Source organism: Miniopterus natalensis, chromosome 1 (genome assembly GCF_054644295.1).
Source record: "Miniopterus natalensis isolate mMinNat1 chromosome 1, mMinNat1.hap1, whole genome shotgun sequence".
NCBI lineage: Eukaryota > Metazoa > Chordata > Mammalia > Chiroptera > Miniopteridae > Miniopterus > Miniopterus natalensis.
The window spans coordinates 51,147,619-51,156,688 of NC_142081.1; positions in this window are offsets into that span (position 1 = coordinate 51,147,619).

Below are 9,070 nucleotides of genomic sequence, written 5' to 3' on the forward strand. Positions count from 1 at the left end.
TGGTGCTGGCAAGGGGGAGGGCACTGCAAGAGCAGAGTACTACTGGAGGTGGCAGGATTTGGGGTGGGGTGGTGGTGGTCAGCCTTGGGAAGGAATGGGTCTTGTTTGGAGACAAGACGAGGGGACCTGCAGAGGCTGTGAAATGTATGCATGGGAAAGGGGGGAGGGGCTCTCACCCCACAGGCTTGATCAGTCCTTCAAGGCTGAAGGTGGGAGGGGTGGCCAAAAGTAATGAGGTGCTGGTGCGATGGGGACTGAGGATGCGGAAGGTACTGATAACATCCAGCCACAGGTGAATGTCACGGTTGCTCAGTGGAGCAGGCCGTGGATTCATGGGGCCAAACCTGAGAACTCTGCCTCCTCAAAGGGCAGACAGAGAACTAAGCCCAAGAAACTGGTTAACAGGGGGTTCCAAGGACACCTGACGTCGTGGATGGGCAAGAGGCTCAAGGGGTGAGTACATGATGCAAATGGCAGCGAGTGCCGGGCAGTGAACACGGGATGCAGGAGGGCGGAGTGAAGCCGCCAGGCTGTAATGCCCAGATAAGAAGATTGGATGTGCTGCAATCCCTTTCGCACCTTAGAGCTGGCAGCTCTAACTTCTCGCCTTTCTGCTGATCAGTTCCAAGTGTTAACTCTGTGGAAGGTATGTATGTACTAACATTAAATTAGAACACTCAGGCTTTCTTAAGAGCTCAAAAAAGTGTCCAGGTATATACATAGCAAGGTGTTAACAGTGGTCTTTCTGTGTGGTGGGAGCACAGGTGAGGGCTGGCAACGTTTGTTAATCTATATGTTCTAATTTTTCTACAATGCACATACATTTCTTTTGAAATAATGTTTTATTTTTAAAATATATTAAGTATTGGTATCAGGGAAAATGTTAATTATCTTTAAAATCATTTAATCAGTTTTAAAAATTGATCCAGGTAACACTCTAACATAGCAACACAAGCCTCGGAGTGCAGCTTATAGAATCGAAAGAGTCTTTGACACTAAACATTAGTCACAACAACCTGAGATATATCCACAATGTTACGTCTACCAGTAGTTTATTCTTTTTTATTTTATGAACATGTCATAAATTATTTATCTAGTCTACTAATGATGAACATTTGGGTTTTTCCAGTTTGGAGCTATAATGAATAAAGCTGCTATGGCATTCTTATTCTTTTTTTATTTTTTTGCACCAATTTATACTTTCCACAGCAAGGAAGAAGGTCCAGTTGTCTGCATCCTAGCCCATACTTCAGATTGTTAGTATTTTTTAATTTTAGGTCTACTAGTGGGTAAGTAGTGAAATCACAGTGTGATTTTAATTCACTTTTCTTTGATGACTAATGATGTTGAGATTTTTATGTTTATTGACCATATAAATATCTGCATTTGTGAAGTGTTTACTCAAGTATTTTGCTTATTTAAAAAGTAATTTTTATTGAGATACAATGCACATAACAAAGAACTCACCATCTAATTCCAGAGTATTTCCATCACCCCAGAGAAGAAACTCCATACCCATTAAGCATTTTCTCCCAACCCTCACCTCACCTCCCGCAACCTCTAATCTACTTTCTGTCTCTGTGGATTTGTCTATCTCAAACATTTCACATGAATGGAAACGTAATTTGTGGCCTTCTGTGGCCGGCTTATTTCACTTAACATGATGTTTTCAGGACTCATCCATGTTGTAGCAGATATCAGAACTTGATTCTTTTTTATTGCCAAATAACATTCTACTGTATGGATATATCACATTTTGTTTATCCATTCCTCAGTTGCTAGACATTTCAGTTGTTTCCACTTTTTGGCTTAAATGCTGCTACAAACATCCATGTACAAGTTTTTATGTGAACATATATTTTCAGTTATCATGGGCATACACCCAGGAGTTAATTTGCTGGTTCATATGGTAACAGCCCTGTTCAACTTTTAGTAATTTCCAAACTATTGTCCACAGCTGCACCATTTTACATCCCCACCAGCAAACTACAAGGGTTCTTTTGCCCATTCTCAATTGGGTCAATGAAGCGTTATTTTGAAAGTAAAAATTGGAGATACCTTATATATCCAACAATAGGAGATTGGTTATTGATAAATTGTGATACTCCATACTACAGAATAAACTAAAGCTATTACCAAAAAACAGATAGACCTGAAGTACTAACAGAATAAGTTAAGTGAAAAAAACAAATAGTGAATAGCCCCTTTTGTATAGTGAACAAAGCTCTATCTAGGTGTCAGAAAAGTCTGGAAGAATGTGAACCCATCTAAACAAGGAGAGCGAATGTAGGGCCAGCAATGGGGACTTTCACTTTTGACTTTCTATCTTTGGCATTAACTCTTTTTTTAAAATGTGTGTGTGTGGGGGGGGGGAGATTGGTAATTTTTAAACCATATATTTAGGTGGAACATTTCAAAGAAATTTTGTGGTTGACGCATGTTTGAGGTCTATGAACTTTTTCTGCAGAGCAACTTCACATCAATACTTGCTAACATGGGACATTTTAATCTTTTTCATGTCAAAATGCTCATTGAAGCTTTTGCTCTAGCTGTAAAAGGTTCTCTCACTGTAAAAAGGATTATTGGCAACAAGCACAATAGAATATACTAAAATTAAAGTTAGCTCATGATGTAAATACTAAATGAAAAACATCAGGATATAAAACTATAAACAGTATACATGAACAAATCATTCTAGAAACCCATTCTTGTGTACACCGAAATGTGGAGAGGACTCCCTGGGCAGTGGGACTATCAGTGTTATTTTCTTCCTTATGCCTTTTTTGAATTTTTCCAAACTTTCTACAATAACCATGTATAACATTTACGGTTTTAAAATACTATAATCTTTCAAATTTGGTTTGTAACTTACCCATGTCTAACCAACCAGATCTAAAATGCTAGTTATGTGACATGTTTTAAGGTTGCTATGATTCAAAACCTGTGGTCTCCATTAAAATATGGTGTTTTCCAAGAATATGCAATGATACGTGAAGACAAAAGCAAGGTTAAACAAAAAACTGAAGTTGAAAATTATAGATGGCATATAACTCTAATTTTTAAAAAGGTACACACATTCATTTATGGAGCTACCAGAAGAAAACCTAACATGCTAACAGAGATCAGTTGTTAGAGCATGTAGGTGATCAACTTTCCTTTTTCATGTTCTTCTGTTTCCATTTATTTATAATGAACATAGGCAGCTCTTATAATTTGAAAAAATTTCGTTTGGGAAGGAAAACATGTCTCTATCCAGATTTGGAACATCGACAACTTTTTCTGCCTCTCTCTTCATCTTCCATAACTCCCGGCCGCCTCCAGTCCCTTCTCCACTTGGTCCCTCGGTTCCTCTCGCCTTCAGTTCCCGCAGTTGCCACTGTCCAGAGCTCCTTTCCTCTTCCCCAGAATTGATAAGTCTCTTAACCTCCCTGATTTTCTGGCTGGACGCTCTGTCTCTGACCTACTTCTGGAAGCGCAAATGCTGGAATAATCCACTGGAATTGCTCCCTTGCTGAAAGATGCACGGCTCACCTTCCTAATGCTATTACCTGGCGTCCTCAGCGCGACCTTGTGACTGGCCGCCTGGGCAGTGGGGCAGCATGGCCAGGCTCTGGCGGGAGGGAGGCCCTTCTGCACTCTTTGACTCACCTGTGGTGACAAAGCAGAGCAGCTTGACGGTGCTGGCTCGATGGTAAGGGCCGTGGAGTCCCCCTGCCTGCAGATTCAGGCTCCGCCGCTGACCCCTCGGCGCTTCCTCGGCTGTAACACAGGCGCCTGCCTCCCTCCCGGGGCGGCGGTGAGAAGTCAGGGCCCAGCGCTCTGATGGGCAGCAGCTGGTCCCCTTCTGATCCTCATCCTTAAGGGGCTGTGCTCTACTTCTTTGTTACTTAGAGATCCCAAGACCTTTGCTGTAGGAGTTCAACCCCATTCATGAGCTCCCATTCTCTGTCCAGCCCCACCTGACCTCTGCATGACAGACATCCTCCTCAGAGGCATCGCCACCGCCACCGCCAGCGCCACCTGCCCCTCAGACACATCCCTCGCAAATTCGGCTGTTGAAATGGTCAGACCGGTGCCTCAAAATATCTGTATACTCAGGATCATTTCTGTGAATCTTGACGTGGCCCATTCTTTGGGACACACGTTCAGTCGGCAGCTATGATGGCTGCCCCTCCCACCTCACCCTCCTTGTCCTCGGTCTCCAACAATGGCACTGCCACCCCCCAGCCTCTCAAACGGAAACCTAGGAGGCATCGTAGACATCGCCCTCTCCTCGTCTCCACATGTCGCCAAGTCCAGCTCCTCCCCCTTCCTCAGTGTGGGCCACGCCCGGCCACAGCGTTGGCCTAGTCCAGGCCTGCGTGGCTTCTTGCCTGAGCTGTGGCCACAGGCCCCTCTCTGCTCTGTGCACATCTCCAGCCTCCCCCTCCCTCGTTCCTGCTGCTGCTGCGGTTGCAGCCACTCACAGGCAGCCTGACAACTCCCCATCCCAGCCTTGAGCTAAGTGCCCCATGCACTGTCGCTTAGAATTCCCCTGACAACCCTAGGAGGTGGACTTTCAGATCCACATTTTATAGATTAGCAAACAGATTCAGGGAGGTTAAGTGACTTGCCTAAGTAGCTGGGCCAAGATCCCCTCAGCCAGAGCCAGCACCTTTAGCCACTAGATGATTTTGCTTCGAGGTTACCCTCCCGTCAGTGGCCTGTGTCTGTCGACTTCTGGGTGGACCGGCCGGGACCCTGGGTCTGCGGCTGTCCCATGTTTCATGAGTGAGTGGGATCCTGCATCCCTGGCAGGAAACCAACGCCACATTTACGCTGGCTCATGACATTGGATGGAGTCAGGCTCTGTCATTTTCTGACTCTTGTCTTTACTCCAAAAGTTCACCCTGAAGGGAGGAGTTGTTTCTTTTTTCATTTCAGATTATACTATTCATTACAGTAACGCTTTCCATTTTGAAGCCCCACAGAATAAATACTGTGCCGCAAATATCAATTGTGCCCATGTCGGCAAGCTGCCAAAACAACCAGTTAAACCTAAGTTCAGAAAACCTACTGTCTGATGCTTTCTTACTGATAAGATCAGTGAGTTGGTGTTGACCCAGCATGCTGTAATAAATCAGAGGTTACAAATTAACTGCAGATGCTTTATCCCACATGTAGAGGTCTGAGCAACTACATTGATAAAAGGAAGGTGAGCTTTAAAATAGCTTTTCCTGTTGGCTTTTCTCACACACAGCCCCTTCTCTTCTCTCTCTCTCTCTTGCAGCTTCATCTTGCATTAAAGATGTGTGATCAGACCTTTCTAGTGAACGTATTTGGCTCCTGTGACAAATGTTTCAAACAAAGGGCTCTGAGACCAGTTTTCAAGAAATCTCAACAGCTCAACTACTGTTCAATATGTGCAGAAATTGTAAGTGTAACTTTTTAAAAATTTAAGTAGTTACTTATCTTAAAACAATGTCTAATGTGAGGGTCCTGTGACAGATAAGTTGCCATAGAATCCGTGTACACAGCCAGGCTGGGTGAGGCCTGAGGCAGTACAGCATGGGGGTTAGGGTGTGCACTCTGCTCTCTGCCTCCCTGGGTTCCAATCCTAATTCTGTTCCTTGGTGGTTGTGTACCAATGAACTCACCTCTCTCAAATCAAATCAAATGAGTTCATTTGATAAAGTGTTTAAAACAGTACCCAGCACAGGAAGTGCCCAATGAATGTTTTAGTGCTTTAGCTAGTATTTTTTTGAGCTAATTTTTTAAAAAAATATCTTCATTGATTTCAGAGAGAGGAAGGGAGAGGGAGAGGGAGAGACAGAAACATCAATGATGAGAGAGTCGTCATTGATCAGCTGCCTCCTGCATGTCCCCAACTGGGGATCGAGCCCGCAACCCCGGCATGTGCCCTGACCGGGAATCGAACCATGACCTCCTGGATCCTAGGCCGACACTCAACCACCGAACCTCGCTCCACTGGGCTAATTTTTTTTCTTTTGTCTTCTATTAGTCTTCTTGGCAAGCACCCAAGCTAAAACGGAACTGGCAATAAACAGCTTGGGAGCACCTTTGCAAAGGCTCTGTGCCAGCTGCCCCTGGGAAGAGCTTTGTTGAAGACTGAACCACACAGGACTGCAGTAAAAAGCAAAATTAAGCTGAAGGAAAAGGGCCCCTTGGACCTAAGACCTAAGCCTTCAGTGAGGGCTGGGGACTGAATACAAATCCTGGCATTTTTCAAAGTACATAAAATCAGTCCTCACCAGAGGTGGCTGTGCACAGGTCTTATATTTAGACCTTTAATTATGGAAGATCTGTATTCAGATCTAGCAGGAGGGAAAAAATGTCCACAACATGAGGGAAGCCCTAGGAATTAGTCCTATCTCAGGATTTGCATGCTCTGCTCAGTAGCACTGCTGAGCCCAGCCCCCACCTGGTCAAAAGTGGTAAAGCACTGTTTCCCAAAAGCCTAATAGGAAATACTCAATTATTAACCTATTTTTTTAAAAACCCTTAATCAAAAAGAGGAAAGATGACTTTTACATTTTACCTAACTAAAGAGGAAAAGTCAGAGTTTATCCCCTTGGTTCCACTGTAACCCCTAACAGTGATTTAAAAAAATTATTCCCATAAAGTAAATGGCACACAGGGTGGCACACAGGCTTTGGTGCAGGCATTTAGTAACCCTGATGCCACAGAGTTCAGGCTCAGTGCCATGGGCTTCTACCTGCGGCTCACTGTGTTCTAAACTTGGCTATGCAAATTGTCAAACTCAGGACATTCAATTCTTAAAATAAGCCTGCTTTCTGCCGGCTGCCCTATCACCCTGGAGCAGTGCTATTTTATTAACCTAGCTCTTCTGTTTTTTAAACAACCTTCCTCTGTGGGCTGAAGGAGCCCAGAATCCCAGATGTCTCGTAATCTGTAGCATCATAGATTCTTCCTAGGTCAGAAGCCCTGCCTGGAGATAGTCTGCAGGGGACTGTTGCCAGCCATCTCCATCACAAGCACTTTCCAAATATTCAGACAGCCTCCTTTGGTTGTGGAGACATCCAGATGACTGACAGCTACCTACCTTCTATCTGGGTATCTGGGATTGTGTAGACACAGCCCCCTGTGGAACCTTTTCATGAATAAGGGCAACCCTGTAGCTCCACCACAGCTGAAATGCAGCAGATCTCCAGCTTCTTCACTTAAAAAAAGTAGTGAACACCAAAGTACAGGAAAGCACTTTTCGAGCTACTGAAAAGTTACATGACCTCATCTCTAAATGGTAGACTTTCCCAACTGGAAGATATTTGGGATTTCTTTTACACAGAGAACGTCCGAAAGAGGGCACACATAGCGTGAAGCACACTCATCGCAGGTCTTCACAGACTGGCAACTCGCATATCCCACCATGGCCCAGGAGGTGTCAACCTGAGAGTGATGAGAGGATGCTCTGCTCTGCCCAGATCTTCTGAGATGACCCTTATGAGAAGTGTCCCATGATCTAGTGTCTCCTCAACTATAAATAGTTGAATGTATCTAAAACTTTTATATACTTTACATACTTGATTTTATTTTTTATTATGTTTTACATATAGTCTTATACATCCATTTAATAAACTAACATTAACTGAGCACCTAATATATTAATATATTTATTAATAATATTAATATAGATTACTTCCAACCTTTCTTAGAGTTCAGGATAGTAAGTCAAGGCTGGATTCCTCAGGAAGGGAGGGGGTACATTGAGGGTGGGGTTGGCGCCCAGATTCTGCTTGGCGATGTTTCACTTTAGAATTTGTAACTTCGATCTACCTCCCCAGTCTGTACACAAACACACACAGGCAAGGCCATGGAGAGGGGAAGGTCATGGACTGTTGCCAGCAGTGAAGTCCTGAGGCATGAAACTGAATGGAGCCAGGCTGCCTGGGCGCAAATCTTGCCTTTGCCTCTTTCTGGGAGTGTGAACCCAGCGCATCGTTTAACCTTCCCGGGATGATGGTGCCCATTCGGTTAATAATGTAAAGCATTGCCTGGAACAGTGCCTGGCACTGCGGGAACCGGAAAGAAGGGATGCTCGAGTCTGCCATAAAGTCACTAAATTTGCGTCCTAGAGAGAGTTGCAGCGACCCTTCCTTCTGAAGTGGAGGCAGCGGCCTCAGAGGCGCCTGGTCCGAGATCACCCTGCAGGGGCTCAGAAGCCGGGCTCTGGGCCCCCGAGTGCCACACCCCCTCCCTGCCCGGGACTTCATTCCCGAGCGAAGAAAGAAAAGCAAAACCAGGACGGGCCTGCTGAGACCCCTGAGCTTCTCCGAAGCCAGGGCTCGTTTTACTTTGTATGTTTAAGTCAACAGAGGAGGAGAGTTTCAGGTTCGCTGCGGGGGGAGCGCCAGAGCTCCCCGGGTCGGGCCGGGCATCGGGCAGGGGGACCTCGTTGCCCTCTGCTCTCGGGTTTCTGCTGGTAGAGCCCGAAGTCCCAGAGCAAGGAGCTGTGCGCGGGGAGCGCGCGGGAGGCTGTGCGGCCCGGAGTTCACCAGACCCTCCGGAGCCCGGCGGCCCTGCCCTGGAACCCCAGCTTGGCCCTCACTCCGCGTGCAACCTCCACAAGTCGCGTATGGCCCCCCGTCTGGGTTTTCCCACGGGTGAAACGGGCACCGCTGCCCGGCCGGGCGTGGCTCAGCGGTTGAGCATCGACCTGGGATCCAGGCACCCGGGTTCGATTCCCGGTCAGGGCACATGCCTGGGTTGCGGGCTAGGCAGCCGATCAATGACTCTCTCATCATTGATATTTCTCTCTCTCTCTCTTCCTCTCCCTTCCTCTCTCTGAAATCAATAAAGATACATTTTTAAAAAAACCAAAACAAAACGGGCACCGCAGGCCCTCGCTCCCCCGGGCGATGTGCGCGGCGGCGCTCACGCGGGCCTCTCCCGGGGCTCTGCGCCCCGCGCAGTAGGTGCGGGGCTGGGGCGGGCGGGGGCGCTGCGCCGCGGGCGAGGCCGGGGGCGCGGGGTCGCCGCCGCAGCCCAGCTCGCAGCCGCCGGCGTCAGCGCCGGAGGGCGGGGCCCGCGCCGGGAAAACAGGGCTGGAGCT